Source organism: Eleutherodactylus coqui, chromosome 1, assembly GCF_035609145.1.
Source record: "Eleutherodactylus coqui strain aEleCoq1 chromosome 1, aEleCoq1.hap1, whole genome shotgun sequence".
Classification (NCBI taxonomy): domain Eukaryota; kingdom Metazoa; phylum Chordata; class Amphibia; order Anura; family Eleutherodactylidae; genus Eleutherodactylus; species Eleutherodactylus coqui.
The window spans coordinates 53615788-53642898 of NC_089837.1; the positions used below are offsets into that span (position 1 = coordinate 53615788).

Genomic DNA, 27111 nt, shown 5'->3' on the forward strand with positions numbered 1-27111 from the left:
AACTGCCCACGGAGAGTGGCTCCCTGTTAGCGGCTTAGTAACAGTCAGAGGCTTCCTCAGCTTTGCCTCACCAGCACCTTGTAAGCTACCCCAATGCAGCAGAGTGGCGCAGCGGAAGCGTGCTGGGCCCATAACCCAGAGGTCGATGGATCGAAACCATCCTCTGCTAGGAAGCTTGGTTTTTGCAGTCCCTACCACATCAACATCTTCCTGGACAGCCCAATTTGAGAAATCGCTTTGTTTCTTAAAAAATGTCCTCTTCTCTGTCAATGCAGACATACATGCCTAAATACAGAAGATCATAGAATGGTAGAGTTGGAAGGGTCATCGGGTCCAAGCACCTGCTCAGTGCAGGATTACCTAAATCATTCCAGACAGATCTTTGTCCAGCCTTTGTTTGAACACTTCCATGGAAGGAGAACTCATCACCACCCGTGGTAACCTGTACCACTCATTGATCACTCTCACCGTCAGAAAGTTTTTTCTAATATGCCATTTAGAAAAGGGCTCTTCCCTTTGCACTGCAGATCAAAACTGAATGCTAAATCAGTCGCCTTAAAAAGCTTCAAGGCAGGGCTACGATAACAAATGAAGTCCTAGGCAGGTTTTTTGCCTAAGAGCACACAACAAGCTACCACAGTGCGCTAGAAAGTACGACTCTGGTGGGACTCGAACCCACAACCTTTGAATCACTTTCACTCTAGAAGTCCAATGCACTATCCATTGCGCCACAGAGCCACTCTTAAGCCTTCCGCATAGTCAATTTTTGGCTGTGAAAAGGCCAGTGCATCTCACTTTTGTGACATCTATACTTAAAAAAAAAAAAAAAAAAAAAGCCCTCAACTTTGGAAACTCTTGAATGCTGGGAATGTGCTAAAATTGCTGATCAGAGTAGACAGGTGGAAGCAGCAGGCAAGGGGGATTAGCTCACATGGTAGAGCGCTCGCTTCGCATGCGAGAGGTAGCGGGATCGATGCCTGCATCCTCCAACATCTTTACTTGCCAGCGCTTTGAAACTCTAGCATGATGGCCTTTTTATCTTTGGCGCTCAAAGAACTGGCCTTCGATAGCTCAGCTGGTAGAGCGGAGGACTGTAGAAGCAAATTAGCAATCCTTAGGTCGCTGGTTCAATTCCGGCTCGAAGGACCTTTTTGGCTAGCATTACCATTTTGAAGCTTTTAAACGGCTCAGACACACTGACAGCCACGTCTTTACGTGTAACATACGGCGCAAACAAAAGGCAAGCCCGTCCCTGGGTGGGCTTGAACCACCAACCTTTCGGTTAACAGCCGAACGCGCTAACCGATTGCGCCACAGAGACAACCACACATTGTGCCGCTGGCCAAATCCTCAGTCAGGTCAACTATATTCTCTCAGGTGACTACCTAAACAATAATATCAAAAAAAGGAAAAGAAGAGATAAACTAGAACACAACAGCGTGACTCAAAAGAGTACCCAACTGCCCACGGAGAGTGGCTCCCTGTTAGCGGCTTAGTAACAGTCAGAGGCTTCCTCAGCTTTGCCTCACCAGCACCTTGTAAGCTACCCCAATGCAGCAGAGTGGCGCAGCGGAAGCGTGCTGGGCCCATAACCCAGAGGTCGATGGATCGAAACCATCCTCTGCTAGGAAGCTTGGTTTTTGCAGTCCCTACCACATCAACATCTTCCTGGACAGCCCAATTTGAGAAATCGCTTTGTTTCTTAAAAAATGTCCTCTTCTCTGTCAATGCAGACATACATGCCTAAATACAGAAGATCATAGAATGGTAGAGTTGGAAGGGTCATCGGGTCCAAGCACCTGCTCAGTGCAGGATTACCTAAATCATTCCAGACAGATCTTTGTCCAGCCTTTGTTTGAACACTTCCATGGAAGGAGAACTCATCACCACCCGTGGTAACCTGTACCACTCATTGATCACTCTCACCGTCAGAAAGTTTTTTCTAATATGCCATTTAGAAAAGGGCTCTTCCCTTTGCACTGCAGATCAAAACTGAATGCTAAATCAGTCGCCTTAAAAAGCTTCAAGGCAGGGCTACGATAACAAATGAAGTCCTAGGCAGGTTTTTTGCCTAAGAGCACACAACAAGCTACCACAGTGCGCTAGAAAGTACGACTCTGGTGGGACTCGAACCCACAACCTTTGAATCACTTTCACTCTAGAAGTCCAATGCGCTATCCATTGCGCCACAGAGCCACTCTTAAGCCTTCCGCATAGTCAATTTTTGGCTGTGAAAAGGCCAGTGCATCTCACTTTTGTGACATCTATACTTAAAAAAAAAAAAAAAAAAAGCCCTCAACTTTGGAAACTCTTGAATGCTGGGAATGTGCTAAAATTGCTGATCAGAGTAGACAGGTGGAAGCAGCAGGCAAGGGGGATTAGCTCACATGGTAGAGCGCTCGCTTCGCATGCGAGAGGTAGCGGGATCGATGCCTGCATCCTCCAACATCTTTACTTGCCAGCGCTTTGAAACTCTAGCATGATGGCCTTTTTATCTTTGGCGCTCAAAGAACTGGCCTTCGATAGCTCAGCTGGTAGAGCGGAGGACTGTAGAAGCAAATTAGCAATCCTTAGGTCGCTGGTTCAATTCCGGCTCGAAGGACCTTTTTGGCTAGCATTACCATTTTGAAGCTTTTAAACGGCTCAGACACACTGACAGCCACGTCTTTACGTGTAACATACGGCGCAAACAAAAGGCAAGCCCGTCCCTGGGTGGGCTTGAACCACCAACCTTTCGGTTAACAGCCGAACGCGCTAACCGATTGCGCCACAGAGACAACCACACATTGTGCCGCTGGCCAAATCCTCAGTCAGGTCAACTATATTCTCTCAGGTGACTACCTAAACAATAATATCAAAAAAAGGAAAAGAAGAGATAAACTAGAACACAACAGCGTGACTCAAAAGAGTACCCAACTGCCCACGGAGAGTGGCTCCCTGTTAGCGGCTTAGTAACAGTCAGAGGCTTCCTCAGCTTTGCCTCACCAGCACCTTGTAAGCTACCCCAATGCAGCAGAGTGGCGCAGCGGAAGCGTGCTGGGCCCATAACCCAGAGGTCGATGGATCGAAACCATCCTCTGCTAGGAAGCTTGGTTTTTGCAGTCCCTACCACATCAACATCTTCCTGGACAGCCCAATTTGAGAAATCGCTTTGTTTCTTAAAAAATGTCCTCTTCTCTGTCAATGCAGACATACATGCCTAAATACAGAAGATCATAGAATGGTAGAGTTGGAAGGGTCATCGGGTCCAAGCACCTGCTCAGTGCAGGATTACCTAAATCATTCCAGACAGATCTTTGTCCAGCCTTTGTTTGAACACTTCCATGGAAGGAGAACTCATCACCACCCGTGGTAACCTGTACCACTCATTGATCACTCTCACCGTCAGAAAGTTTTTTCTAATATGCCATTTAGAAAAGGGCTCTTCCCTTTGCACTGCAGATCAAAACTGAATGCTAAATCAGTCGCCTTAAAAAGCTTCAAGGCAGGGCTACGATAACAAATGAAGTCCTAGGCAGGTTTTTTGCCTAAGAGCACACAACAAGCTACCACAGTGCGCTAGAAAGTACGACTCTGGTGGGACTCGAACCCACAACCTTTGAATCACTTTCACTCTAGAAGTCCAATGCGCTATCCATTGCGCCACAGAGCCACTCTTAAGCCTTCCGCATAGTCAATTTTTGGCTGTGAAAAGGCCAGTGCATCTCACTTTTGTGACATCTATACTTAAAAAAAAAAAAAAAAAAAAAGCCCTCAACTTTGGAAACTCTTGAATGCTGGGAATGTGCTAAAATTGCTGATCAGAGTAGACAGGTGGAAGCAGCAGGCAAGGGGGATTAGCTCACATGGTAGAGCGCTCGCTTCGCATGCGAGAGGTAGCGGGATCGATGCCTGCATCCTCCAACATCTTTACTTGCCAGCGCTTTGAAACTCTAGCATGATGGCCTTTTTATCTTTGGCGCTCAAAGAACTGGCCTTCGATAGCTCAGCTGGTAGAGCGGAGGACTGTAGAAGCAAATTAGCAATCCTTAGGTCGCTGGTTCAATTCCGGCTCGAAGGACCTTTTTGGCTAGCATTACCATTTTGAAGCTTTTAAACGGCTCAGACACACTGACAGCCACGTCTTTACGTGTAACATACGGCGCAAACAAAAGGCAAGCCCGTCCCTGGGTGGGCTTGAACCACCAACCTTTCGGTTAACAGCCGAACGCGCTAACCGATTGCGCCACAGAGACAACCACACATTGTGCCGCTGGCCAAATCCTCAGTCAGGTCAACTATATTCTCTCAGGTGACTACCTAAACAATAATATCAAAAAAAGGAAAAGAAGAGATAAACTAGAACACAACAGCGTGACTCAAAAGAGTACCCAACTGCCCACGGAGAGTGGCTCCCTGTTAGCGGCTTAGTAACAGTCAGAGGCTTCCTCAGCTTTGCCTCACCAGCACCTTGTAAGCTACCCCAATGCAGCAGAGTGGCGCAGCGGAAGCGTGCTGGGCCCATAACCCAGAGGTCGATGGATCGAAACCATCCTCTGCTAGGAAGCTTGGTTTTTGCAGTCCCTACCACATCAACATCTTCCTGGACAGCCCAATTTGAGAAATCGCTTTGTTTCTTAAAAAATGTCCTCTTCTCTGTCAATGCAGACATACATGCCTAAATACAGAAGATCATAGAATGGTAGAGTTGGAAGGGTCATCGGGTCCAAGCACCTGCTCAGTGCAGGATTACCTAAATCATTCCAGACAGATCTTTGTCCAGCCTTTGTTTGAACACTTCCATGGAAGGAGAACTCATCACCACCCGTGGTAACCTGTACCACTCATTGATCACTCTCACCGTCAGAAAGTTTTTTCTAATATGCCATTTAGAAAAGGGCTCTTCCCTTTGCACTGCAGATCAAAACTGAATGCTAAATCAGTCGCCTTAAAAAGCTTCAAGGCAGGGCTACGATAACAAATGAAGTCCTAGGCAGGTTTTTTGCCTAAGAGCACACAACAAGCTACCACAGTGCGCTAGAAAGTACGACTCTGGTGGGACTCGAACCCACAACCTTTGAATCACTTTCACTCTAGAAGTCCAATGCGCTATCCATTGCGCCACAGAGCCACTCTTAAGCCTTCCGCATAGTCAATTTTTGGCTGTGAAAAGGCCAGTGCATCTCACTTTTGTGACATCTATACTTAAAAAAAAAAAAAAAAAAAGCCCTCAACTTTGGAAACTCTTGAATGCTGGGAATGTGCTAAAATTGCTGATCAGAGTAGACAGGTGGAAGCAGCAGGCAAGGGGGATTAGCTCACATGGTAGAGCGCTCGCTTCGCATGCGAGAGGTAGCGGGATCGATGCCTGCATCCTCCAACATCTTTACTTGCCAGCGCTTTGAAACTCTAGCATGATGGCCTTTTTATCTTTGGCGCTCAAAGAACTGGCCTTCGATAGCTCAGCTGGTAGAGCGGAGGACTGTAGAAGCAAATTAGCAATCCTTAGGTCGCTGGTTCAATTCCGGCTCGAAGGACCTTTTTGGCTAGCATTACCATTTTGAAGCTTTTAAACGGCTCAGACACACTGACAGCCACGTCTTTACGTGTAACATACGGCGCAAACAAAAGGCAAGCCCGTCCCTGGGTGGGCTTGAACCACCAACCTTTCGGTTAACAGCCGAACGCGCTAACCGATTGCGCCACAGAGACAACCACACATTGTGCCGCTGGCCAAATCCTCAGTCAGGTCAACTATATTCTCTCAGGTGACTACCTAAACAATAATATCAAAAAAAGGAAAAGAAGAGATAAACTAGAACACAACAGCGTGACTCAAAAGAGTACCCAACTGCCCACGGAGAGTGGCTCCCTGTTAGCGGCTTAGTAACAGTCAGAGGCTTCCTCAGCTTTGCCTCACCAGCACCTTGTAAGCTACCCCAATGCAGCAGAGTGGCGCAGCGGAAGCGTGCTGGGCCCATAACCCAGAGGTCGATGGATCGAAACCATCCTCTGCTAGGAAGCTTGGTTTTTGCAGTCCCTACCACATCAACATCTTCCTGGACAGCCCAATTTGAGAAATCGCTTTGTTTCTTAAAAAATGTCCTCTTCTCTGTCAATGCAGACATACATGCCTAAATACAGAAGATCATAGAATGGTAGAGTTGGAAGGGTCATCGGGTCCAAGCACCTGCTCAGTGCAGGATTACCTAAATCATTCCAGACAGATCTTTGTCCAGCCTTTGTTTGAACACTTCCATGGAAGGAGAACTCATCACCACCCGTGGTAACCTGTACCACTCATTGATCACTCTCACCGTCAGAAAGTTTTTTCTAATATGCCATTTAGAAAAGGGCTCTTCCCTTTGCACTGCAGATCAAAACTGAATGCTAAATCAGTCGCCTTAAAAAGCTTCAAGGCAGGGCTACGATAACAAATGAAGTCCTAGGCAGGTTTTTTGCCTAAGAGCACACAACAAGCTACCACAGTGCGCTAGAAAGTACGACTCTGGTGGGACTCGAACCCACAACCTTTGAATCACTTTCACTCTAGAAGTCCAATGCGCTATCCATTGCGCCACAGAGCCACTCTTAAGCCTTCCGCATAGTCAATTTTTGGCTGTGAAAAGGCCAGTGCATCTCACTTTTGTGACATCTATACTTAAAAAAAAAAAAAAAAAAAGCCCTCAACTTTGGAAACTCTTGAATGCTGGGAATGTGCTAAAATTGCTGATCAGAGTAGACAGGTGGAAGCAGCAGGCAAGGGGGATTAGCTCACATGGTAGAGCGCTCGCTTCGCATGCGAGAGGTAGCGGGATCGATGCCTGCATCCTCCAACATCTTTACTTGCCAGCGCTTTGAAACTCTAGCATGATGGCCTTTTTATCTTTGGCGCTCAAAGAACTGGCCTTCGATAGCTCAGCTGGTAGAGCGGAGGACTGTAGAAGCAAATTAGCAATCCTTAGGTCGCTGGTTCAATTCCGGCTCGAAGGACCTTTTTGGCTAGCATTACCATTTTGAAGCTTTTAAACGGCTCAGACACACTGACAGCCACGTCTTTACGTGTAACATACGGCGCAAACAAAAGGCAAGCCCGTCCCTGGGTGGGCTTGAACCACCAACCTTTCGGTTAACAGCCGAACGCGCTAACCGATTGCGCCACAGAGACAACCACACATTGTGCCGCTGGCCAAATCCTCAGTCAGGTCAACTATATTCTCTCAGGTGACTACCTAAACAATAATATCAAAAAAAGGAAAAGAAGAGATAAACTAGAACACAACAGCGTGACTCAAAAGAGTACCCAACTGCCCACGGAGAGTGGCTCCCTGTTAGCGGCTTAGTAACAGTCAGAGGCTTCCTCAGCTTTGCCTCACCAGCACCTTGTAAGCTACCCCAATGCAGCAGAGTGGCGCAGCGGAAGCGTGCTGGGCCCATAACCCAGAGGTCGATGGATCGAAACCATCCTCTGCTAGGAAGCTTGGTTTTTGCAGTCCCTACCACATCAACATCTTCCTGGACAGCCCAATTTGAGAAATCGCTTTGTTTCTTAAAAAATGTCCTCTTCTCTGTCAATGCAGACATACATGCCTAAATACAGAAGATCATAGAATGGTAGAGTTGGAAGGGTCATCGGGTCCAAGCACCTGCTCAGTGCAGGATTACCTAAATCATTCCAGACAGATCTTTGTCCAGCCTTTGTTTGAACACTTCCATGGAAGGAGAACTCATCACCACCCGTGGTAACCTGTACCACTCATTGATCACTCTCACCGTCAGAAAGTTTTTTCTAATATGCCATTTAGAAAAGGGCTCTTCCCTTTGCACTGCAGATCAAAACTGAATGCTAAATCAGTCGCCTTAAAAAGCTTCAAGGCAGGGCTACGATAACAAATGAAGTCCTAGGCAGGTTTTTTGCCTAAGAGCACACAACAAGCTACCACAGTGCGCTAGAAAGTACGACTCTGGTGGGACTCGAACCCACAACCTTTGAATCACTTTCACTCTAGAAGTCCAATACGCTATCCATTGCGCCACAGAGCCACTCTTAAGCCTTCCGCATAGTCAATTTTTGGCTGTGAAAAGGCCAGTGCATCTCACTTTTGTGACATCTATACTTAAAAAAAAAAAAAAAAAAAAAGCCCTCAACTTTGGAAACTCTTGAATGCTGGGAATGTGCTAAAATTGCTGATCAGAGTAGACAGGTGGAAGCAGCAGGCAAGGGGGATTAGCTCACATGGTAGAGCGCTCGCTTCGCATGCGAGAGGTAGCGGGATCGATGCCTGCATCCTCCAACATCTTTACTTGCCAGCGCTTTGAAACTCTAGCATGATGGCCTTTTTATCTTTGGCGCTCAAAGAACTGGCCTTCGATAGCTCAGCTGGTAGAGCGGAGGACTGTAGAAGCAAATTAGCAATCCTTAGGTCGCTGGTTCAATTCCGGCTCGAAGGACCTTTTTGGCTAGCATTACCATTTTGAAGCTTTTAAACGGCTCAGACACACTGACAGCCACGTCTTTACGTGTAACATACGGCGCAAACAAAAGGCAAGCCCGTCCCTGGGTGGGCTTGAACCACCAACCTTTCGGTTAACAGCCGAACGCGCTAACCGATTGCGCCACAGAGACAACCACACATTGTGCCGCTGGCCAAATCCTCAGTCAGGTCAACTATATTCTCTCAGGTGACTACCTAAACAATAATATCAAAAAAAGGAAAAGAAGAGATAAACTAGAACACAACAGCGTGACTCAAAAGAGTACCCAACTGCCCACGGAGAGTGGCTCCCTGTTAGCGGCTTAGTAACAGTCAGAGGCTTCCTCAGCTTTGCCTCACCAGCACCTTGTAAGCTACCCCAATGCAGCAGAGTGGCGCAGCGGAAGCGTGCTGGGCCCATAACCCAGAGGTCGATGGATCGAAACCATCCTCTGCTAGGAAGCTTGGTTTTTGCAGTCCCTACCACATCAACATCTTCCTGGACAGCCCAATTTGAGAAATCGCTTTGTTTCTTAAAAAATGTCCTCTTCTCTGTCAATGCAGACATACATGCCTAAATACAGAAGATCATAGAATGGTAGAGTTGGAAGGGTCATCGGGTCCAAGCACCTGCTCAGTGCAGGATTACCTAAATCATTCCAGACAGATCTTTGTCCAGCCTTTGTTTGAACACTTCCATGGAAGGAGAACTCATCACCACCCGTGGTAACCTGTACCACTCATTGATCACTCTCACCGTCAGAAAGTTTTTTCTAATATGCCATTTAGAAAAGGGCTCTTCCCTTTGCACTGCAGATCAAAACTGAATGCTAAATCAGTCGCCTTAAAAAGCTTCAAGGCAGGGCTACGATAACAAATGAAGTCCTAGGCAGGTTTTTTGCCTAAGAGCACACAACAAGCTACCACAGTGCGCTAGAAAGTACGACTCTGGTGGGACTCGAACCCACAACCTTTGAATCACTTTCACTCTAGAAGTCCAATGCGCTATCCATTGCGCCACAGAGCCACTCTTAAGCCTTCCGCATAGTCAATTTTTGGCTGTGAAAAGGCCAGTGCATCTCACTTTTGTGACATCTATACTTAAAAAAAAAAAAAAAAAAAGCCCTCAACTTTGGAAACTCTTGAATGCTGGGAATGTGCTAAAATTGCTGATCAGAGTAGACAGGTGGAAGCAGCAGGCAAGGGGGATTAGCTCACATGGTAGAGCGCTCGCTTCGCATGCGAGAGGTAGCGGGATCGATGCCTGCATCCTCCAACATCTTTACTTGCCAGCGCTTTGAAACTCTAGCATGATGGCCTTTTTATCTTTGGCGCTCAAAGAACTGGCCTTCGATAGCTCAGCTGGTAGAGCGGAGGACTGTAGAAGCAAATTAGCAATCCTTAGGTCGCTGGTTCAATTCCGGCTCGAAGGACCTTTTTGGCTAGCATTACCATTTTGAAGCTTTTAAACGGCTCAGACACACTGACAGCCACGTCTTTACGTGTAACATACGGCGCAAACAAAAGGCAAGCCCGTCCCTGGGTGGGCTTGAACCACCAACCTTTCGGTTAACAGCCGAACGCGCTAACCGATTGCGCCACAGAGACAACCACACATTGTGCCGCTGGCCAAATCCTCAGTCAGGTCAACTATATTCTCTCAGGTGACTACCTAAACAATAATATCAAAAAAAGGAAAAGAAGAGATAAACTAGAACACAACAGCGTGACTCAAAAGAGTACCCAACTGCCCACGGAGAGTGGCTCCCTGTTAGCGGCTTAGTAACAGTCAGAGGCTTCCTCAGCTTTGCCTCACCAGCACCTTGTAAGCTACCCCAATGCAGCAGAGTGGCGCAGCGGAAGCGTGCTGGGCCCATAACCCAGAGGTCGATGGATCGAAACCATCCTCTGCTAGGAAGCTTGGTTTTTGCAGTCCCTACCACATCAACATCTTCCTGGACAGCCCAATTTGAGAAATCGCTTTGTTTCTTAAAAAATGTCCTCTTCTCTGTCAATGCAGACATACATGCCTAAATACAGAAGATCATAGAATGGTAGAGTTGGAAGGGTCATCGGGTCCAAGCACCTGCTCAGTGCAGGATTACCTAAATCATTCCAGACAGATCTTTGTCCAGCCTTTGTTTGAACACTTCCATGGAAGGAGAACTCATCACCACCCGTGGTAACCTGTACCACTCATTGATCACTCTCACCGTCAGAAAGTTTTTTCTAATATGCCATTTAGAAAAGGGCTCTTCCCTTTGCACTGCAGATCAAAACTGAATGCTAAATCAGTCGCCTTAAAAAGCTTCAAGGCAGGGCTACGATAACAAATGAAGTCCTAGGCAGGTTTTTTGCCTAAGAGCACACAACAAGCTACCACAGTGCGCTAGAAAGTACGACTCTGGTGGGACTCGAACCCACAACCTTTGAATCACTTTCACTCTAGAAGTCCAATGCGCTATCCATTGCGCCACAGAGCCACTCTTAAGCCTTCCGCATAGTCAATTTTTGGCTGTGAAAAGGCCAGTGCATCTCACTTTTGTGACATCTATACTTAAAAAAAAAAAAAAAAAAAGCCCTCAACTTTGGAAACTCTTGAATGCTGGGAATGTGCTAAAATTGCTGATCAGAGTAGACAGGTGGAAGCAGCAGGCAAGGGGGATTAGCTCACATGGTAGAGCGCTCGCTTCGCATGCGAGAGGTAGCGGGATCGATGCCTGCATCCTCCAACATCTTTACTTGCCAGCGCTTTGAAACTCTAGCATGATGGCCTTTTTATCTTTGGCGCTCAAAGAACTGGCCTTCGATAGCTCAGCTGGTAGAGCGGAGGACTGTAGAAGCAAATTAGCAATCCTTAGGTCGCTGGTTCAATTCCGGCTCGAAGGACCTTTTTGGCTAGCATTACCATTTTGAAGCTTTTAAACGGCTCAGACACACTGACAGCCACGTCTTTACGTGTAACATACGGCGCAAACAAAAGGCAAGCCCGTCCCTGGGTGGGCTTGAACCACCAACCTTTCGGTTAACAGCCGAACGCGCTAACCGATTGCGCCACAGAGACAACCACACATTGTGCCGCTGGCCAAATCCTCAGTCAGGTCAACTATATTCTCTCAGGTGACTACCTAAACAATAATATCAAAAAAAGGAAAAGAAGAGATAAACTAGAACACAACAGCGTGACTCAAAAGAGTACCCAACTGCCCACGGAGAGTGGCTCCCTGTTAGCGGCTTAGTAACAGTCAGAGGCTTCCTCAGCTTTGCCTCACCAGCACCTTGTAAGCTACCCCAATGCAGCAGAGTGGCGCAGCGGAAGCGTGCTGGGCCCATAACCCAGAGGTCGATGGATCGAAACCATCCTCTGCTAGGAAGCTTGGTTTTTGCAGTCCCTACCACATCAACATCTTCCTGGACAGCCCAATTTGAGAAATCGCTTTGTTTCTTAAAAAATGTCCTCTTCTCTGTCAATGCAGACATACATGCCTAAATACAGAAGATCATAGAATGGTAGAGTTGGAAGGGTCATCGGGTCCAAGCACCTGCTCAGTGCAGGATTACCTAAATCATTCCAGACAGATCTTTGTCCAGCCTTTGTTTGAACACTTCCATGGAAGGAGAACTCATCACCACCCGTGGTAACCTGTACCACTCATTGATCACTCTCACCGTCAGAAAGTTTTTTCTAATATGCCATTTAGAAAAGGGCTCTTCCCTTTGCACTGCAGATCAAAACTGAATGCTAAATCAGTCGCCTTAAAAAGCTTCAAGGCAGGGCTACGATAACAAATGAAGTCCTAGGCAGGTTTTTTGCCTAAGAGCACACAACAAGCTACCACAGTGCGCTAGAAAGTACGACTCTGGTGGGACTCGAACCCACAACCTTTGAATCACTTTCACTCTAGAAGTCCAATGCGCTATCCATTGCGCCACAGAGCCACTCTTAAGCCTTCCGCATAGTCAATTTTTGGCTGTGAAAAGGCCAGTGCATCTCACTTTTGTGACATCTATACTTAAAAAAAAAAAAAAAGCCCTCAACTTTGGAAACTCTTGAATGCTGGGAATGTGCTAAAATTGCTGATCAGAGTAGACAGGTGGAAGCAGCAGGCAAGGGGGATTAGCTCACATGGTAGAGCGCTCGCTTCGCATGCGAGAGGTAGCGGGATCGATGCCTGCATCCTCCAACATCTTTACTTGCCAGCGCTTTGAAACTCTAGCATGATGGCCTTTTTATCTTTGGCGCTCAAAGAACTGGCCTTCGATAGCTCAGCTGGTAGAGCGGAGGACTGTAGAAGCAAATTAGCAATCCTTAGGTCGCTGGTTCAATTCCGGCTCGAAGGACCTTTTTGGCTAGCATTACCATTTTGAAGCTTTTAAACGGCTCAGACACACTGACAGCCACGTCTTTACGTGTAACATACGGCGCAAACAAAAGGCAAGCCCGTCCCTGGGTGGGCTTGAACCACCAACCTTTCGGTTAACAGCCGAACGCGCTAACCGATTGCGCCACAGAGACAACCACACATTGTGCCGCTGGCCAAATCCTCAGTCAGGTCAACTATATTCTCTCAGGTGACTACCTAAACAATAATATCAAAAAAAGGAAAAGAAGAGATAAACTAGAACACAACAGCGTGACTCAAAAGAGTACCCAACTGCCCACGGAGAGTGGCTCCCTGTTAGCGGCTTAGTAACAGTCAGAGGCTTCCTCAGCTTTGCCTCACCAGCACCTTGTAAGCTACCCCAATGCAGCAGAGTGGCGCAGCGGAAGCGTGCTGGGCCCATAACCCAGAGGTCGATGGATTGAAACCATCCTCTGCTAGGAAGCTTGGTTTTTGCAGTCCCTACCACATCAACATCTTCCTGGACAGCCCAATTTGAGAAATCGCTTTGTTTCTTAAAAAATGTCCTCTTCTCTGTCAATGCAGACATACATGCCTAAATACAGAAGATCATAGAATGGTAGAGTTGGAAGGGTCATCGGGTCCAAGCACCTGCTCAGTGCAGGATTACCTAAATCATTCCAGACAGATCTTTGTCCAGCCTTTGTTTGAACACTTCCATGGAAGGAGAACTCATCACCACCCGTGGTAACCTGTACCACTCATTGATCACTCTCACCGTCAGAAAGTTTTTTCTAATATGCCATTTAGAAAAGGGCTCTTCCCTTTGCACTGCAGATCAAAACTGAATGCTAAATCAGTCGCCTTAAAAAGCTTCAAGGCAGGGCTACGATAACAAATGAAGTCCTAGGCAGGTTTTTTGCCTAAGAGCACACAACAAGCTACCACAGTGCGCTAGAAAGTACGACTCTGGTGGGACTCGAACCCACAACCTTTGAATCACTTTCACTCTAGAAGTCCAATGCGCTATCCATTGCGCCACAGAGCCACTCTTAAGCCTTCCGCATAGTCAATTTTTGGCTGTGAAAAGGCCAGTGCATCTCACTTTTGTGACATCTATACTTAAAAAAAAAAAAAAAAAAAAAGCCCTCAACTTTGGAAACTCTTGAATGCTGGGAATGTGCTAAAATTGCTGATCAGAGTAGACAGGTGGAAGCAGCAGGCAAGGGGGATTAGCTCACATGGTAGAGCGCTCGCTTCGCATGCGAGAGGTAGCGGGATCGATGCCTGCATCCTCCAACATCTTTACTTGCCAGCGCTTTGAAACTCTAGCATGATGGCCTTTTTATCTTTGGCGCTCAAAGAACTGGCCTTCGATAGCTCAGCTGGTAGAGCGGAGGACTGTAGAAGCAAATTAGCAATCCTTAGGTCGCTGGTTCAATTCCGGCTCGAAGGACCTTTTTGGCTAGCATTACCATTTTGAAGCTTTTAAACGGCTCAGACACACTGACAGCCACGTCTTTACGTGTAACATACGGCGCAAACAAAAGGCAAGCCCGTCCCTGGGTGGGCTTGAACCACCAACCTTTCGGTTAACAGCCGAACGCGCTAACCGATTGCGCCACAGAGACAACCACACATTGTGCCGCTGGCCAAATCCTCAGTCAGGTCAACTATATTCTCTCAGGTGACTACCTAAACAATAATATCAAAAAAAGGAAAAGAAGAGATAAACTAGAACACAACAGCGTGACTCAAAAGAGTACCCAACTGCCCACGGAGAGTGGCTCCCTGTTAGCGGCTTAGTAACAGTCAGAGGCTTCCTCAGCTTTGCCTCACCAGCACCTTGTAAGCTACCCCAATGCAGCAGAGTGGCGCAGCGGAAGCGTGCTGGGCCCATAACCCAGAGGTCGATGGATCGAAACCATCCTCTGCTAGGAAGCTTGGTTTTTGCAGTCCCTACCACATCAACATCTTCCTGGACAGCCCAATTTGAGAAATCGCTTTGTTTCTTAAAAAATGTCCTCTTCTCTGTCAATGCAGACATACATGCCTAAATACAGAAGATCATAGAATGGTAGAGTTGGAAGGGTCATCGGGTCCAAGCACCTGCTCAGTGCAGGATTACCTAAATCATTCCAGACAGATCTTTGTCCAGCCTTTGTTTGAACACTTCCATGGAAGGAGAACTCATCACCACCCGTGGTAACCTGTACCACTCATTGATCACTCTCACCGTCAGAAAGTTTTTTCTAATATGCCATTTAGAAAAGGGCTCTTCCCTTTGCACTGCAGATCAAAACTGAATGCTAAATCAGTCGCCTTAAAAAGCTTCAAGGCAGGGCTACGATAACAAATGAAGTCCTAGGCAGGTTTTTTGCCTAAGAGCACACAACAAGCTACCACAGTGCACTAGAAAGTACGACTCTGGTGGGACTCGAACCCACAACCTTTGAATCACTTTCACTCTAGAAGTCCAATGCGCTATCCATTGCGCCACAGAGCCACTCTTAAGCCTTCCGCATAGTCAATTTTTGGCTGTGAAAAGGCCAGTGCATCTCACTTTTGTGACATCTATACTTAAAAAAAAAAAAAAAAAAAGCCCTCAACTTTGGAAACTCTTGAATGCTGGGAATGTGCTAAAATTGCTGATCAGAGTAGACAGGTGGAAGCAGCAGGCAAGGGGGATTAGCTCACATGGTAGAGCGCTCGCTTCGCATGCGAGAGGTAGCGGGATCGATGCCTGCATCCTCCAACATCTTTACTTGCCAGCGCTTTGAAACTCTAGCATGATGGCCTTTTTATCTTTGGCGCTCAAAGAACTGGCCTTCGATAGCTCAGCTGGTAGAGCGGAGGACTGTAGAAGCAAATTAGCAATCCTTAGGTCGCTGGTTCAATTCCGCCTCGAAGGACCTTTTTGGCTAGCATTACCATTTTGAAGCTTTTAAACGGCTCAGACACACTGACAGCCACGTCTTTACGTGTAACATACGGCGCAAACAAAAGGCAAGCCCGTCCCTGGGTGGGCTTGAACCACCAACCTTTCGGTTAACAGCCGAACGCGCTAACCGATTGCGCCACAGAGACAACCACACATTGTGCCGCTGGCCAAATCCTCAGTCAGGTCAACTATATTCTCTCAGGTGACTACCTAAACAATAATATCAAAAAAAGGAAAAGAAGAGATAAACTAGAACACAACAGCGTGACTCAAAAGAGTACCCAACTGCCCACGGAGAGTGGCTCCCTGTTAGCGGCTTAGTAACAGTCAGAGGCTTCCTCAGCTTTGCCTCACCAGCACCTTGTAAGCTACCCCAATGCAGCAGAGTGGCGCAGCGGAAGCGTGCTGGGCCCATAACCCAGAGGTCGATGGATCGAAACCATCCTCTGCTAGGAAGCTTGGTTTTTGCAGTCCCTACCACATCAACATCTTCCTGGACAGCCCAATTTGAGAAATCGCTTTGTTTCTTAAAAAATGTCCTCTTCTCTGTCAATGCAGACATACATGCCTAAATACAGAAGATCATAGAATGGTAGAGTTGGAAGGGTCATCGGGTCCAAGCACCTGCTCAGTGCAGGATTACCTAAATCATTCCAGACAGATCTTTGTCCAGCCTTTGTTTGAACACTTCCATGGAAGGAGAACTCATCACCACCCGTGGTAACCTGTACCACTCATTGATCACTCTCACCGTCAGAAAGTTTTTTCTAATATGCCATTTAGAAAAGGGCTCTTCCCTTTGCACTGCAGATCAAAACTGAATGCTAAATCAGTCGCCTTAAAAAGCTTCAAGGCAGGGCTACGATAACAAATGAAGTCCTAGGCAGGTTTTTTGCCTAAGAGCACACAACAAGCTACCACAGTGCGCTAGAAAGTACGACTCTGGTGGGACTCGAACCCACAACCTTTGAATCACTTTCACTCTAGAAGTCCAATGCGCTATCCATTGCGCCACAGAGCCACTCTTAAGCCTTCCGCATAGTCAATTTTTGGCTGTGAAAAGGCCAGTGCATCTCACTTTTGTGACATCTATACTTAAAAAAAAAAAAAAAAAAAGCCCTCAACTTTGGAAACTCTTGAATGCTGGGAATGTGCTAAAATTGCTGATCAGAGTAGACAGGTGGAAGCAGCAGGCAAGGGGGATTAGCTCACATGGTAGAGCGCTCGCTTCGCATGCGAGAGGTAGCGGGATCGATGCCTGCATCCTCCAACATCTTTACTTGCCAGCGCTTTGAAACTCTAGCATGATGGCCTTTTTATCTTTGGCGCTCAAAGAACTGGCCTTCGATAGCTCAGCTGGTAGAGCGGAGGACTGTAGAAGCAAATTAGCAATCCTTAGGTCGCTGGTTCAATTCCGGCTCGAAGGACCTTTTTGGCTAGCATTACCATTTTGAAGCTTTTAAACGGCTCAGACACACTGACAGCCACGTCTTTACGTGTAACATACGGCGCAAACAAAAGGCAAGCCCGTCCCTGGGTGGGCTTGAACCACCAACCTTTCGGTTAACAGCCGAACGCGCTAACCGATTGCGCCACAGAGACAACCACACATTGTGCCGCTGGCCAAATCCTCAGTCAGGTCAACTATATTCTCTCAGGTGACTACCTAAACAATAATATCAAAAAAAGGAAAAGAAGAGATAAACTAGAACACAACAGCGTGACTCAAAAGAGTACCCAACTGCCCACGGAGAGTGGCTCCCTGTTAGCGGCTTAGTAACAGTCAGAGGCTTCCTCAGCTTTGCCTTACCAGCACCTTGTAAGCTACCCCAATGCAGCAGAGTGGCGCAGCGGAAGCGTGCTGGGCCCATAACCCAGAGGTCGATGGATCGAAACCATCCTCTGCTAGGAAGCTTGGTTTTTGCAGTCCCTACCACATCAACATCTTCCTGGACAGCCCAATTTGAGAAATCGCTTTGTTTCTTAAAAAATGTCCTCTTCTCTGTCAATGCAGACATACATGCCTAAATACAGAAGATCATAGAATGGTAGAGTTGGAAGGGTCATCGGGTCCAAGCACCTGCTCAGTGCAGGATTACCTAAATCATTCCAGACAGATCTTTGTCCAGCCTTTGTTTGAACACTTCCATGGAAGGAGAACTCATCACCACCCGTGGTAACCTGTACCACTCATTGATCACTCTCACCGTCAGAAAGTTTTTTCTAATATGCCATTTAGAAAAGGGCTCTTCCCTTTGCACTGCAGATCAAAACTGAATGCTAAATCAGTCGCCTTAAAAAGCTTCAAGGCAGGGCTACGATAACAAATGAAGTCCTAGGCAGGTTTTTTGCCTAAGAGCACACAACAAGCTACCACAGTGCGCTAGAAAGTACGACTCTGGTGGGACTCGAACCCACAACCTTTGAATCACTTTCACTCTAGAAGTCCAATGCGCTATCCATTGCGCCACAGAGCCACTCTTAAGCCTTCCGCATAGTCAATTTTTGGCTGTGAAAAGGCCAGTGCATCTCACTTTTGTGACATCTATACTTAAAAAAAAAAAAAAAAAAAAAGCCCTCAACTTTGGAAACTCTTGAATGCTGGGAATGTGCTAAAATTGCTGATCAGAGTAGACAGGTGGAAGCAGCAGGCAAGGGGGATTAGCTCACATGGTAGAGCGCTCGCTTCGCATGCGAGAGGTAGCGGGATCGATGCCTGCATCCTCCAACATCTTTACTTGCCAGCGCTTTGAAACTCTAGCATGATGGCCTTTTTATCTTTGGCGCTCAAAGAACTGGCCTTCGATAGCTCAGCTGGTAGAGCGGAGGACTGTAGAAGCAAATTAGCAATCCTTAGGTCGCTGGTTCAATTCCGGCTCGAAGGACCTTTTTGGCTAGCATTACCATTTTGAAGCTTTTAAACGGCTCAGACACACTGACAGCCACGTCTTTACGTGTAACATACGGCGCAAACAAAAGGCAAGCCCGTCCCTGGGTGGGCTTGAACCACCAACCTTTCGGTTAACAGCCGAACGCGCTAACCGATTGCGCCACAGAGACAACCACACATTGTGCCGCTGGCCAAATCCTCAGTCAGGTCAACTATATTCTCTCAGGTGACTACCTAAACAATAATATCAAAAAAAGGAAAAGAAGAGATAAACTAGAACACAACAGCGTGACTCAAAAGAGTACCCAACTGCCCACGGAGAGTGGCTCCCTGTTAGCGGCTTAGTAACAGTCAGAGGCTTCCTCAGCTTTGCCTCACCAGCACCTTGTAAGCTACCCCAATGCAGCAGAGTGGCGCAGCGGAAGCGTGCTGGGCCCATAACCCAGAGGTCGATGGATCGAAACCATCCTCTGCTAGGAAGCTTGGTTTTTGCAGTCCCTACCACATCAACATCTTCCTGGACAGCCCAATTTGAGAAATCGCTTTGTTTCTTAAAAAATGTCCTCTTCTCTGTCAATGCAGACATACATGCCTAAATACAGAAGATCATAGAATGGTAGAGTTGGAAGGGTCATCGGGTCCAAGCACCTGCTCAGTGCAGGATTACCTAAATCATTCCAGACAGATCTTTGTCCAGCCTTTGTTTGAACACTTCCATGGAAGGAGAACTCATCACCACCCGTGGTAACCTGTACCACTCATTGATCACTCTCACCGTCAGAAAGTTTTTTCTAATATGCCATTTAGAAAAGGGCTCTTCCCTTTGCACTGCAGATCAAAACTGAATGCTAAATCAGTCGCCTTAAAAAGCTTCAAGGCAGGGCTACGATAACAAATGAAGTCCTAGGCAGGTTTTTTGCCTAAGAGCACACAACAAGCTACCACAGTGCGCTAGAAAGTACAACTCTGGTGGGACTCGAACCCACAACCTTTGAATCACTTTCACTCTAGAAGTCCAATACGCTATCCATTGCGCCACAGAGCCACTCTTAAGCCTTCCGCATAGTCAATTTTTGGCTGTGAAAAGGCCAGTGCATCTCACTTTTGTGACATCTATACTTAAAAAAAAAAAAAAAAAAAAGCCCTCAACTTTGGAAACTCTTGAATGCTGGGAATGTGCTAAAATTGCTGATCAGAGTAGACAGGTGGAAGCAGCAGGCAAGGGGGATTAGCTCACATGGTAGAGCGCTCGCTTCGCATGCGAGAGGTAGCGGGATCGATGCCTGCATCCTCCAACATCTTTACTTGCCAGCGCTTTGAAACTCTAGCATGATGGCCTTTTTATCTTTGGCGCTCAAAGAACTGGCCTTCGATAGCTCAGCTGGTAGAGCGGAGGACTGTAGAAGCAAATTAGCAATCCTTAGGTCGCTGGTTCAATTCCGGCTCGAAGGACCTTTTTGGCTAGCATTACCATTTTGAAGCTTTTAAACGGCTCAGACACACTGACAGCCACGTCTTTACGTGTAACATACGGCGCAAACAAAAGGCAAGCCCGTCCCTGGGTGGGCTTGAACCACCAACCTTTCGGTTAACAGCCGAACGCGCTAACCGATTGCGCCACAGAGACAACCACACATTGTGCCGCTGGCCAAATCCTCAGTCAGGTCAACTATATTCTCTCAGGTGACTACCTAAACAATAATATCAAAAAAAGGAAAAGAAGAGATAAACTAGAACACAACAGCGTGACTCAAAAGAGTACCCAACTGCCCACGGAGAGTGGCTCCCTGTTAGCGGCTTAGTAACAGTCAGAGGCTTCCTCAGCTTTGCCTCACCAGCACCTTGTAAGCTACCCCAATGCAGCAGAGTGGCGCAGCGGAAGCGTGCTGGGCCCATAACCCAGAGGTCGATGGATCGAAACCATCCTCTGCTAGGAAGCTTGGTTTTTGCAGTCCCTACCACATCAACATCTTCCTGGACAGCCCAATTTGAGAAATCGCTTTGTTTCTTAAAAAATGTCCTCTTCTCTGTCAATGCAGACATACATGCCTAAATACAGAAGATCATAGAATGGTAGAGTTGGAAGGGTCATCGGGTCCAAGCACCTGCTCAGTGCAGGATTACCTAAATCATTCCAGACAGATCTTTGTCCAGCCTTTGTTTGAACACTTCCATGGAAGGAGAACTCATCACCACCCGTGGTAACCTGTACCACTCATTGATCACTCTCACCGTCAGAAAGTTTTTTCTAATATGCCATTTAGAAAAGGGCTCTTCCCTTTGCACTGCAGATCAAAACTGAATGCTAAATCAGTCGCCTTAAAAAGCTTCAAGGCAGGGCTACGATAACAAATGAAGTCCTAGGCAGGTTTTTTGCCTAAGAGCACACAACAAGCTACCACAGTGCGCTAGAAAGTACGACTCTGGTGGGACTCGAACCCACAACCTTTGAATCACTTTCACTCTAGAAGTCCAATGCGCTATCCAATGCGCCACAGAGCCACTCTTAAGCCTTCCGCATAGTCAATTTTTGGCTGTGAAAAGGCCAGTGCATCTCACTTTTGTGACATCTATACTTAAAAAAAAAAAAAAAAAAAAAGCCCTCAACTTTGGAAACTCTTGAATGCTGGGAATGTGCTAAAATTGCTGATCAGAGTAGACAGGTGGAAGCAGCAGGCAAGGGGGATTAGCTCACATGGTAGAGCGCTCGCTTCGCATGCGAGAGGTAGCGGGATCGATGCCTGCATCCTCCAACATCTTTACTTGCCAGCGCTTTGAAACTCTAGCATGATGGCCTTTTTATCTTTGGCGCTCAAAGAACTGGCCTTCGATAGCTCAGCTGGTAGAGCGGAGGACTGTAGAAGCAAATTAGCAATCCTTAGGTCGCTGGTTCAATTCCGGCTCGAAGGACCTTTTTGGCTAGCATTACCATTTTGAAGCTTTTAAACGGCTCAGACACACTGACAGCCACGTCTTTACGTGTAACATACGGCGCAAACAAAAGGCAAGCCCGTCCCTGGGTGGGCTTGAACCACCAACCTTTCGGTTAACAGCCGAACGCGCTAACCGATTGCGCCACAGAGACAACCACACATTGTGCCGCTGGCCAAATCCTCAGTCAGGTCAACTATATTCTCTCAGGTGACTACCTAAACAATAATATCAAAAAAAGGAAAAGAAGAGATAAACTAGAACACAACAGCGTGACTCAAAAGAGTACCCAACTGCCCACGGAGAGTGGCTCCCTGTTAGCGGCTTAGTAACAGTCAGAGGCTTCCTCAGCTTTGCCTCACCAGCACCTTGTAAGCTACCCCAATGCAGCAGAGTGGCGCAGCGGAAGCGTGCTGGGCCCATAACCCAGAGGTCGATGGATCGAAACCATCCTCTGCTAGGAAGCTTGGTTTTTGCAGTCCCTACCACATCAACATCTTCCTGGACAGCCCAATTTGAGAAATCGCTTTGTTTCTTAAAAAATGTCCTCTTCTCTGTCAATGCAGACATACATGCCTAAATACAGAAGATCATAGAATGGTAGAGTTGGAAGGGTCATCGGGTCCAAGCACCTGCTCAGTGCAGGATTACCTAAATCATTCCAGACAGATCTTTGTCCAGCCTTTGTTTGAACACTTCCATGGAAGGAGAACTCATCACCACCCGTGGTAACCTGTACCACTCATTGATCACTCTCACCGTCAGAAAGTTTTTTCTAATATGCCATTTAGAAAAGGGCTCTTCCCTTTGCACTGCAGATCAAAACTGAATGCTAAATCAGTCGCCTTAAAAAGCTTCAAGGCAGGGCTACGATAACAAATGAAGTCCTAGGCAGGTTTTTTGCCTAAGAGCACACAACAAGCTACCACAGTGCGCTAGAAAGTACAACTCTGGTGGGACTCGAACCCACAACCTTTGAATCACTTTCACTCTAGAAGTCCAATACGCTATCCATTGCGCCACAGAGCCACTCTTAAGCCTTCCGCATAGTCAATTTTTGGCTGTGAAAAGGCCAGTGCATCTCACTTTTGTGACATCTATACTTAAAAAAAAAAAAAAAAAAAAAGCCCTCAACTTTGGAAACTCTTGAATGCTGGGAATGTGCTAAAATTGCTGATCAAAGTAGACAGGTGGAAGCAGCAGGCAAGGGGGATTAGCTCACATGGTAGAGCGCTCGCTTCGCATGCGAGAGGTAGCGGGATCGATGCCTGCATCCTCCAACATCTTTACTTGCCAGCGCTTTGAAACTCTAGCATGATGGCCTTTTTATCTTTGGCGCTCAAAGAACTGGCCTTCGATAGCTCAGCTGGTAGAGCGGAGGACTGTAGAAGCAAATTAGCAATCCTTAGGTCGCTGGTTCAATTCCGGCTCGAAGGACCTTTTTGGCTAGCATTACCATTTTGAAGCTTTTAAACGGCTCAGACACACTGACAGCCACGTCTTTACGTGTAACATACGGCGCAAACAAAAGGCAAGCCCGTCCCTGGGTGGGCTTGAACCACCAACCTTTCGGTTAACAGCCGAACGCGCTAACCGATTGCGCCACAGAGACAACCACACATTGTGCCGCTGGCCAAATCCTCAGTCAGGTCAACTATATTCTCTCAGGTGACTACCTAAACAATAATATGAAAAAAAAGGAAAAGAAGAGATAAACTAGAACACAACAGCGTGACTCAAAAGAGTACCCAACTGCCCACGGAGAGTGGCTCCCTGTTAGCGGCTTAGTAACAGTCAGAGGCTTCCTCAGCTTTGCCTCACCAGCACCTTGTAAGCTACCCCAATGCAGCAGAGTGGCGCAGCGGAAGCGTGCTGGGCCCATAACCCAGAGGTCGATGGATCGAAACCATCCTCTGCTAGGAAGCTTGGTTTTTGCAGTCCCTACCACATCAACATCTTCCTGGACAGCCCAATTTGAGAAATCGCTTTGTTTCTTAAAAAATGTCCTCTTCTCTGTCAATGCAGACATACATGCCTAAATACAGAAGATCATAGAATGGTAGAGTTGGAAGGGTCATCGGGTCCAAGCACCTGCTCAGTGCAGGATTACCTAAATCATTCCAGACAGATCTTTGTCCAGCCTTTGTTTGAACACTTCCATGGAAGGAGAACTCATCACCACCCGTGGTAACCTGTACCACTCATTGATCACTCTCACTGTCAGAAAGTTTTTTCTAATATGCCATTTAGAAAAGGGCTCTTCCCTTTGCACTGCAGATCAAAACTGAATGCTAAATCAGTCGCCTTAAAAAGCTTCAAGGCAGGGCTACGATAACAAATGAAGTCCTAGGCAGGTTTTTTGCCTAAGAGCACACAACAAGCTACCACAGTGCGCTAGAAAGTACGACTCTGGTGGGACTCGAACCCACAACCTTTGAATCACTTTCACTCTAGAAGTCCAATGCGCTATCCATTGCGCCACAGAGCCACTCTTAAGCTGTCCGCATAGTCAATTTTTGGCTGTGAAAAGGCCAGTGCATCTCACTTTTGTGACATCTATACTTAAAAAAAAAAAAAAAAGCCCTCAACTTTGGAAACTCTTGAATGCTGGGAATGTGCTAAAATTGCTGATCAGAGTAGACAGGTGGAAGCAGCAGGCAAGGGGGATTAGCTCACATGGTAGAGCGCTCGCTTCGCATGCGAGAGGTAGCGGGATCGATGCCTGCATCCTCCAACATCTTTACTTGCCAGCGCTTTGAAACTCTAGCATGATGGCCTTTTTATCTTTGGCGCTCAAAGAACTGGCCTTCGATAGCTCAGCTGGTAGAGCGGAGGACTGTAGAAGCAAATTAGCAATCCTTAGGTCGCTGGTTCAATTCCGGCTCGAAGGACCTTTTTGGCTAGCATTACCATTTTGAAGCTTTTAAACGGCTCAGACACACTGACAGCCACGTCTTTACGTGTAACATACGGCGCAAACAAAAGGCAAGCCCGTCCCTGGGTGGGCTTGAACCACCAACCTTTCGGTTAACAGCCGAACGCGCTAACCGATTGCGCCACAGAGACAACCACACATTGTGCCGCTGGCCAAATCCTCAGTCAGGTCAACTATATTCTCTCAGGTGACTACCTAAACAATAATATGAAAAAAAAGGAAAAGAAGAGATAAACTAGAACACAACAGCGTGACTCAAAAGAGTACCCAACTGCCCACGGAGAGTGGCTCCCTGTTAGCGGCTTAGTAACAGTCAGAGGCTTCCTCAGCTTTGCCTCACCAGCACCTTGTAAGCTACCCCAATGCAGCAGAGTGGCGCAGCGGAAGCGTGCTGGGCCCATAACCCAGAGGTCGATGGATCGAAACCATCCTCTGCTAGGAAGCTTGGTTTTTGCAGTCCCTACCACATCAACATCTTCCTGGACAGCCCAATTTGAGAAATCGCTTTGTTTCTTAAAAAATGTCCTCTTCTCTGTCAATGCAGACATACATGCCTAAATACAGAAGATCATAGAATGGTAGAGTTGGAAGGGTCATCGGGTCCAAGCACCTGCTCAGTGCAGGATTACCTAAATCATTCCAGACAGATCTTTGTCCAGCCTTTGTTTGAACACTTCCATGGAAGGAGAACTCATCACCACCCGTGGTAACCTGTACCACTCATTGATCACTCTCACTGTCAGAAAGTTTTTTCTAATATGCCATTTAGAAAAGGGCTCTTCCCTTTGCACTGCAGATCAAAACTGAATGCTAAATCAGTCGCCTTAAAAAGCTTCAAGGCAGGGCTACGATAACAAATGAAGTCCTAGGCAGGTTTTTTGCCTAAGAGCACACAACAAGCTACCACAGTGCGCTAGAAAGTACGACTCTGGTGGGACTCGAACCCACAACCTTTGAATCACTTTCACTCTAGAAGTCCAATGCGCTATCCATTGCGCCACAGAGCCACTCTTAAGCTGTCCGCATAGTCAATTTTTGGCTGTGAAAAGGCCAGTGCATCTCACTTTTGTGACATCTATACTTAAAAAAAAAAAAAAAAGCCCTCAACTTTGGAAACTCTTGAATGCTGGGAATGTGCTAAAATTGCTGATCAGAGTAGACAGGTGGAAGCAGCAGGCAAGGGGGATTAGCTCACATGGTAGAGCGCTCGCTTCGCATGCGAGAGGTAGCGGGATCGATGCCTGCATCCTCCAACATCTTTACTTGCCAGCGCTTTGAAACTCTAGCATGATGGCCTTTTTATCTTTGGCGCTCAAAGAACTGGCCTTCGATAGCTCAGCTGGTAGAGCGGAGGACTGTAGAAGCAAATTAGCAATCCTTAGGTCGCTGGTTCAATTCCGGCTCGAAGGACCTTTTTGGCTAGCATTACCATTTTGAAGCTTTTAAACGGCTCAGACACACTGACAGCCACGTCTTTACGTGTAACATACGGCGCAAACAAAAGGCAAGCCCGTCCCTGGGTGGGCTTGAACCACCAACCTTTCGGTTAACAGCCGAACGCGCTAACCGATTGCGCCACAGAGACAACCACACATTGTGCCGCTGGCCAAATCCTCAGTCAGGTCAACTATATTCTCTCAGGTGACTACCTAAACAATAATATCAAAAAAAGGAAAAGAAGAGATAAACTAGAACACAACAGCGTGACTCAAAAGAGTACCCAACTGCCCACGGAGAGTGGCTCCCTGTTAGCGGCTTAGTAACAGTCAGAGGCTTCCTCAGCTTTGCCTCACCAGCACCTTGTAAGCTACCCCAATGCAGCAGAGTGGCGCAGCGGAAGCGTGCTGGGCCCATAACCCAGAGGTCGATGGATCGAAACCATCCTCTGCTAGGAAGCTTGGTTTTTGCAGTCCCTACCACATCAACATCTTCCTGGACAGCCCAATTTGAGAAATCGCTTTGTTTCTTAAAAAATGTCCTCTTCTCTGTCAATGCAGACATACATGCCTAAATACAGAAGATCATAGAATGGTAGAGTTGGAAGGGTCATCGGGTCCAAGCACCTGCTCAGTGCAGGATTACCTAAATCATTCCAGACAGATCTTTGTCCAGCCTTTGTTTGAACACTTCCATGGAAGGAGAACTCATCACCACCCGTGGTAACCTGTACCACTCATTGATCACTCTCACCGTCAGAAAGTTTTTTCTAATATGCCATTTAGAAAAGGGCTCTTCCCTTTGCACTGCAGATCAAAACTGAATGCTAAATCAGTCGCCTTAAAAAGCTTCAAGGCAGGGCTACGATAACAAATGAAGTCCTAGGCAGGTTTTTTGCCTAAGAGCACACAACAAGCTACCACAGTGCGCTAGAAAGTACAACTCTGGTGGGACTCGAACCCACAACCTTTGAATCACTTTCACTCTAGAAGTCCAATGCGCTATCCATTGCGCCACAGAGCCACTCTTAAGCCTTCCGCATAGTCAATTTTTGGCTGTGAAAAGGCCAGTGCATCTCACTTTTGTGACATCTATACTTAAAAAAAAAAAAAAAAGCCCTCAACTTTGGAAACTCTTGAATGCTGGGAATGTGCTAAAATTGCTGATCAGAGTAGACAGGT

The 27111-nt window shown here is 47.0% G+C and overlaps 33 non-coding genes across 33 annotated transcripts; all 33 read right to left on the minus strand.

Moving 5' to 3' along the window:
* Positions 1-1247: 1247 nt before the first annotated feature.
* TRNAN-GUU (transfer RNA asparagine (anticodon GUU)) lies at positions 1248-1321 on the minus strand. Its single transcript has one exon. It is a non-coding gene; the product is annotated as a tRNA-Asn (tRNA).
* Positions 1322-2112: 791 nt separating this feature from the next.
* On the minus strand, positions 2113-2196 carry TRNAR-UCU (transfer RNA arginine (anticodon UCU)). Its single transcript is given in 2 exon segments — positions 2113-2148; positions 2160-2196. It is a non-coding gene; the product is annotated as a tRNA-Arg (tRNA).
* A 507-nt stretch (positions 2197-2703) lies between these two features.
* On the minus strand, positions 2704-2777 carry TRNAN-GUU (transfer RNA asparagine (anticodon GUU)). Its single transcript has one exon. It is a non-coding gene; the product is annotated as a tRNA-Asn (tRNA).
* A 791-nt stretch (positions 2778-3568) lies between these two features.
* TRNAR-UCU (transfer RNA arginine (anticodon UCU)) lies at positions 3569-3652 on the minus strand. Its single transcript is given in 2 exon segments — positions 3569-3604; positions 3616-3652. It is a non-coding gene; the product is annotated as a tRNA-Arg (tRNA).
* Positions 3653-4161: 509 nt separating this feature from the next.
* On the minus strand, positions 4162-4235 carry TRNAN-GUU (transfer RNA asparagine (anticodon GUU)). The gene has a single exon. It is a non-coding gene; the product is annotated as a tRNA-Asn (tRNA).
* A 791-nt stretch (positions 4236-5026) lies between these two features.
* TRNAR-UCU (transfer RNA arginine (anticodon UCU)) lies at positions 5027-5110 on the minus strand. The gene is given in 2 exon segments: positions 5027-5062; positions 5074-5110. It is a non-coding gene; the product is annotated as a tRNA-Arg (tRNA).
* Positions 5111-5617: 507 nt separating this feature from the next.
* TRNAN-GUU (transfer RNA asparagine (anticodon GUU)) lies at positions 5618-5691 on the minus strand. Its single transcript has one exon. It is a non-coding gene; the product is annotated as a tRNA-Asn (tRNA).
* A 791-nt stretch (positions 5692-6482) lies between these two features.
* Positions 6483-6566, minus strand: TRNAR-UCU (transfer RNA arginine (anticodon UCU)). Its single transcript is given in 2 exon segments — positions 6483-6518; positions 6530-6566. It is a non-coding gene; the product is annotated as a tRNA-Arg (tRNA).
* Positions 6567-7073: 507 nt separating this feature from the next.
* TRNAN-GUU (transfer RNA asparagine (anticodon GUU)) lies at positions 7074-7147 on the minus strand. Its single transcript has one exon. It is a non-coding gene; the product is annotated as a tRNA-Asn (tRNA).
* A 791-nt stretch (positions 7148-7938) lies between these two features.
* TRNAR-UCU (transfer RNA arginine (anticodon UCU)) lies at positions 7939-8022 on the minus strand. Its single transcript is given in 2 exon segments — positions 7939-7974; positions 7986-8022. It is a non-coding gene; the product is annotated as a tRNA-Arg (tRNA).
* Positions 8023-8531: 509 nt separating this feature from the next.
* On the minus strand, positions 8532-8605 carry TRNAN-GUU (transfer RNA asparagine (anticodon GUU)). Its single transcript has one exon. It is a non-coding gene; the product is annotated as a tRNA-Asn (tRNA).
* A 791-nt stretch (positions 8606-9396) lies between these two features.
* TRNAR-UCU (transfer RNA arginine (anticodon UCU)) lies at positions 9397-9480 on the minus strand. The gene is given in 2 exon segments: positions 9397-9432; positions 9444-9480. It is a non-coding gene; the product is annotated as a tRNA-Arg (tRNA).
* Positions 9481-9987: 507 nt separating this feature from the next.
* TRNAN-GUU (transfer RNA asparagine (anticodon GUU)) lies at positions 9988-10061 on the minus strand. Its single transcript has one exon. It is a non-coding gene; the product is annotated as a tRNA-Asn (tRNA).
* Positions 10062-10852: 791 nt separating this feature from the next.
* On the minus strand, positions 10853-10936 carry TRNAR-UCU (transfer RNA arginine (anticodon UCU)). Its single transcript is given in 2 exon segments — positions 10853-10888; positions 10900-10936. It is a non-coding gene; the product is annotated as a tRNA-Arg (tRNA).
* A 507-nt stretch (positions 10937-11443) lies between these two features.
* On the minus strand, positions 11444-11517 carry TRNAN-GUU (transfer RNA asparagine (anticodon GUU)). The gene has a single exon. It is a non-coding gene; the product is annotated as a tRNA-Asn (tRNA).
* A 791-nt stretch (positions 11518-12308) lies between these two features.
* TRNAR-UCU (transfer RNA arginine (anticodon UCU)) lies at positions 12309-12392 on the minus strand. The gene is given in 2 exon segments: positions 12309-12344; positions 12356-12392. It is a non-coding gene; the product is annotated as a tRNA-Arg (tRNA).
* Positions 12393-12895: 503 nt separating this feature from the next.
* Positions 12896-12969, minus strand: TRNAN-GUU (transfer RNA asparagine (anticodon GUU)). Its single transcript has one exon. It is a non-coding gene; the product is annotated as a tRNA-Asn (tRNA).
* Positions 12970-13760: 791 nt separating this feature from the next.
* Positions 13761-13844, minus strand: TRNAR-UCU (transfer RNA arginine (anticodon UCU)). Its single transcript is given in 2 exon segments — positions 13761-13796; positions 13808-13844. It is a non-coding gene; the product is annotated as a tRNA-Arg (tRNA).
* A 509-nt stretch (positions 13845-14353) lies between these two features.
* TRNAN-GUU (transfer RNA asparagine (anticodon GUU)) lies at positions 14354-14427 on the minus strand. The gene has a single exon. It is a non-coding gene; the product is annotated as a tRNA-Asn (tRNA).
* Positions 14428-15218: 791 nt separating this feature from the next.
* Positions 15219-15302, minus strand: TRNAR-UCU (transfer RNA arginine (anticodon UCU)). Its single transcript is given in 2 exon segments — positions 15219-15254; positions 15266-15302. It is a non-coding gene; the product is annotated as a tRNA-Arg (tRNA).
* Positions 15303-15809: 507 nt separating this feature from the next.
* TRNAN-GUU (transfer RNA asparagine (anticodon GUU)) lies at positions 15810-15883 on the minus strand. Its single transcript has one exon. It is a non-coding gene; the product is annotated as a tRNA-Asn (tRNA).
* Positions 15884-16674: 791 nt separating this feature from the next.
* On the minus strand, positions 16675-16758 carry TRNAR-UCU (transfer RNA arginine (anticodon UCU)). The gene is given in 2 exon segments: positions 16675-16710; positions 16722-16758. It is a non-coding gene; the product is annotated as a tRNA-Arg (tRNA).
* Positions 16759-17265: 507 nt separating this feature from the next.
* On the minus strand, positions 17266-17339 carry TRNAN-GUU (transfer RNA asparagine (anticodon GUU)). Its single transcript has one exon. It is a non-coding gene; the product is annotated as a tRNA-Asn (tRNA).
* A 791-nt stretch (positions 17340-18130) lies between these two features.
* Positions 18131-18214, minus strand: TRNAR-UCU (transfer RNA arginine (anticodon UCU)). Its single transcript is given in 2 exon segments — positions 18131-18166; positions 18178-18214. It is a non-coding gene; the product is annotated as a tRNA-Arg (tRNA).
* Positions 18215-18723: 509 nt separating this feature from the next.
* On the minus strand, positions 18724-18797 carry TRNAN-GUU (transfer RNA asparagine (anticodon GUU)). Its single transcript has one exon. It is a non-coding gene; the product is annotated as a tRNA-Asn (tRNA).
* Positions 18798-20180: 1383 nt separating this feature from the next.
* TRNAN-GUU (transfer RNA asparagine (anticodon GUU)) lies at positions 20181-20254 on the minus strand. The gene has a single exon. It is a non-coding gene; the product is annotated as a tRNA-Asn (tRNA).
* Positions 20255-21638: 1384 nt separating this feature from the next.
* TRNAN-GUU (transfer RNA asparagine (anticodon GUU)) lies at positions 21639-21712 on the minus strand. The gene has a single exon. It is a non-coding gene; the product is annotated as a tRNA-Asn (tRNA).
* A 1384-nt stretch (positions 21713-23096) lies between these two features.
* Positions 23097-23170, minus strand: TRNAN-GUU (transfer RNA asparagine (anticodon GUU)). The gene has a single exon. It is a non-coding gene; the product is annotated as a tRNA-Asn (tRNA).
* Positions 23171-23962: 792 nt separating this feature from the next.
* TRNAR-UCU (transfer RNA arginine (anticodon UCU)) lies at positions 23963-24046 on the minus strand. Its single transcript is given in 2 exon segments — positions 23963-23998; positions 24010-24046. It is a non-coding gene; the product is annotated as a tRNA-Arg (tRNA).
* A 504-nt stretch (positions 24047-24550) lies between these two features.
* Positions 24551-24624, minus strand: TRNAN-GUU (transfer RNA asparagine (anticodon GUU)). The gene has a single exon. It is a non-coding gene; the product is annotated as a tRNA-Asn (tRNA).
* Positions 24625-25416: 792 nt separating this feature from the next.
* TRNAR-UCU (transfer RNA arginine (anticodon UCU)) lies at positions 25417-25500 on the minus strand. Its single transcript is given in 2 exon segments — positions 25417-25452; positions 25464-25500. It is a non-coding gene; the product is annotated as a tRNA-Arg (tRNA).
* A 504-nt stretch (positions 25501-26004) lies between these two features.
* On the minus strand, positions 26005-26078 carry TRNAN-GUU (transfer RNA asparagine (anticodon GUU)). Its single transcript has one exon. It is a non-coding gene; the product is annotated as a tRNA-Asn (tRNA).
* A 791-nt stretch (positions 26079-26869) lies between these two features.
* On the minus strand, positions 26870-26953 carry TRNAR-UCU (transfer RNA arginine (anticodon UCU)). Its single transcript is given in 2 exon segments — positions 26870-26905; positions 26917-26953. It is a non-coding gene; the product is annotated as a tRNA-Arg (tRNA).
* Positions 26954-27111: the final 158 nt, after the last annotated feature.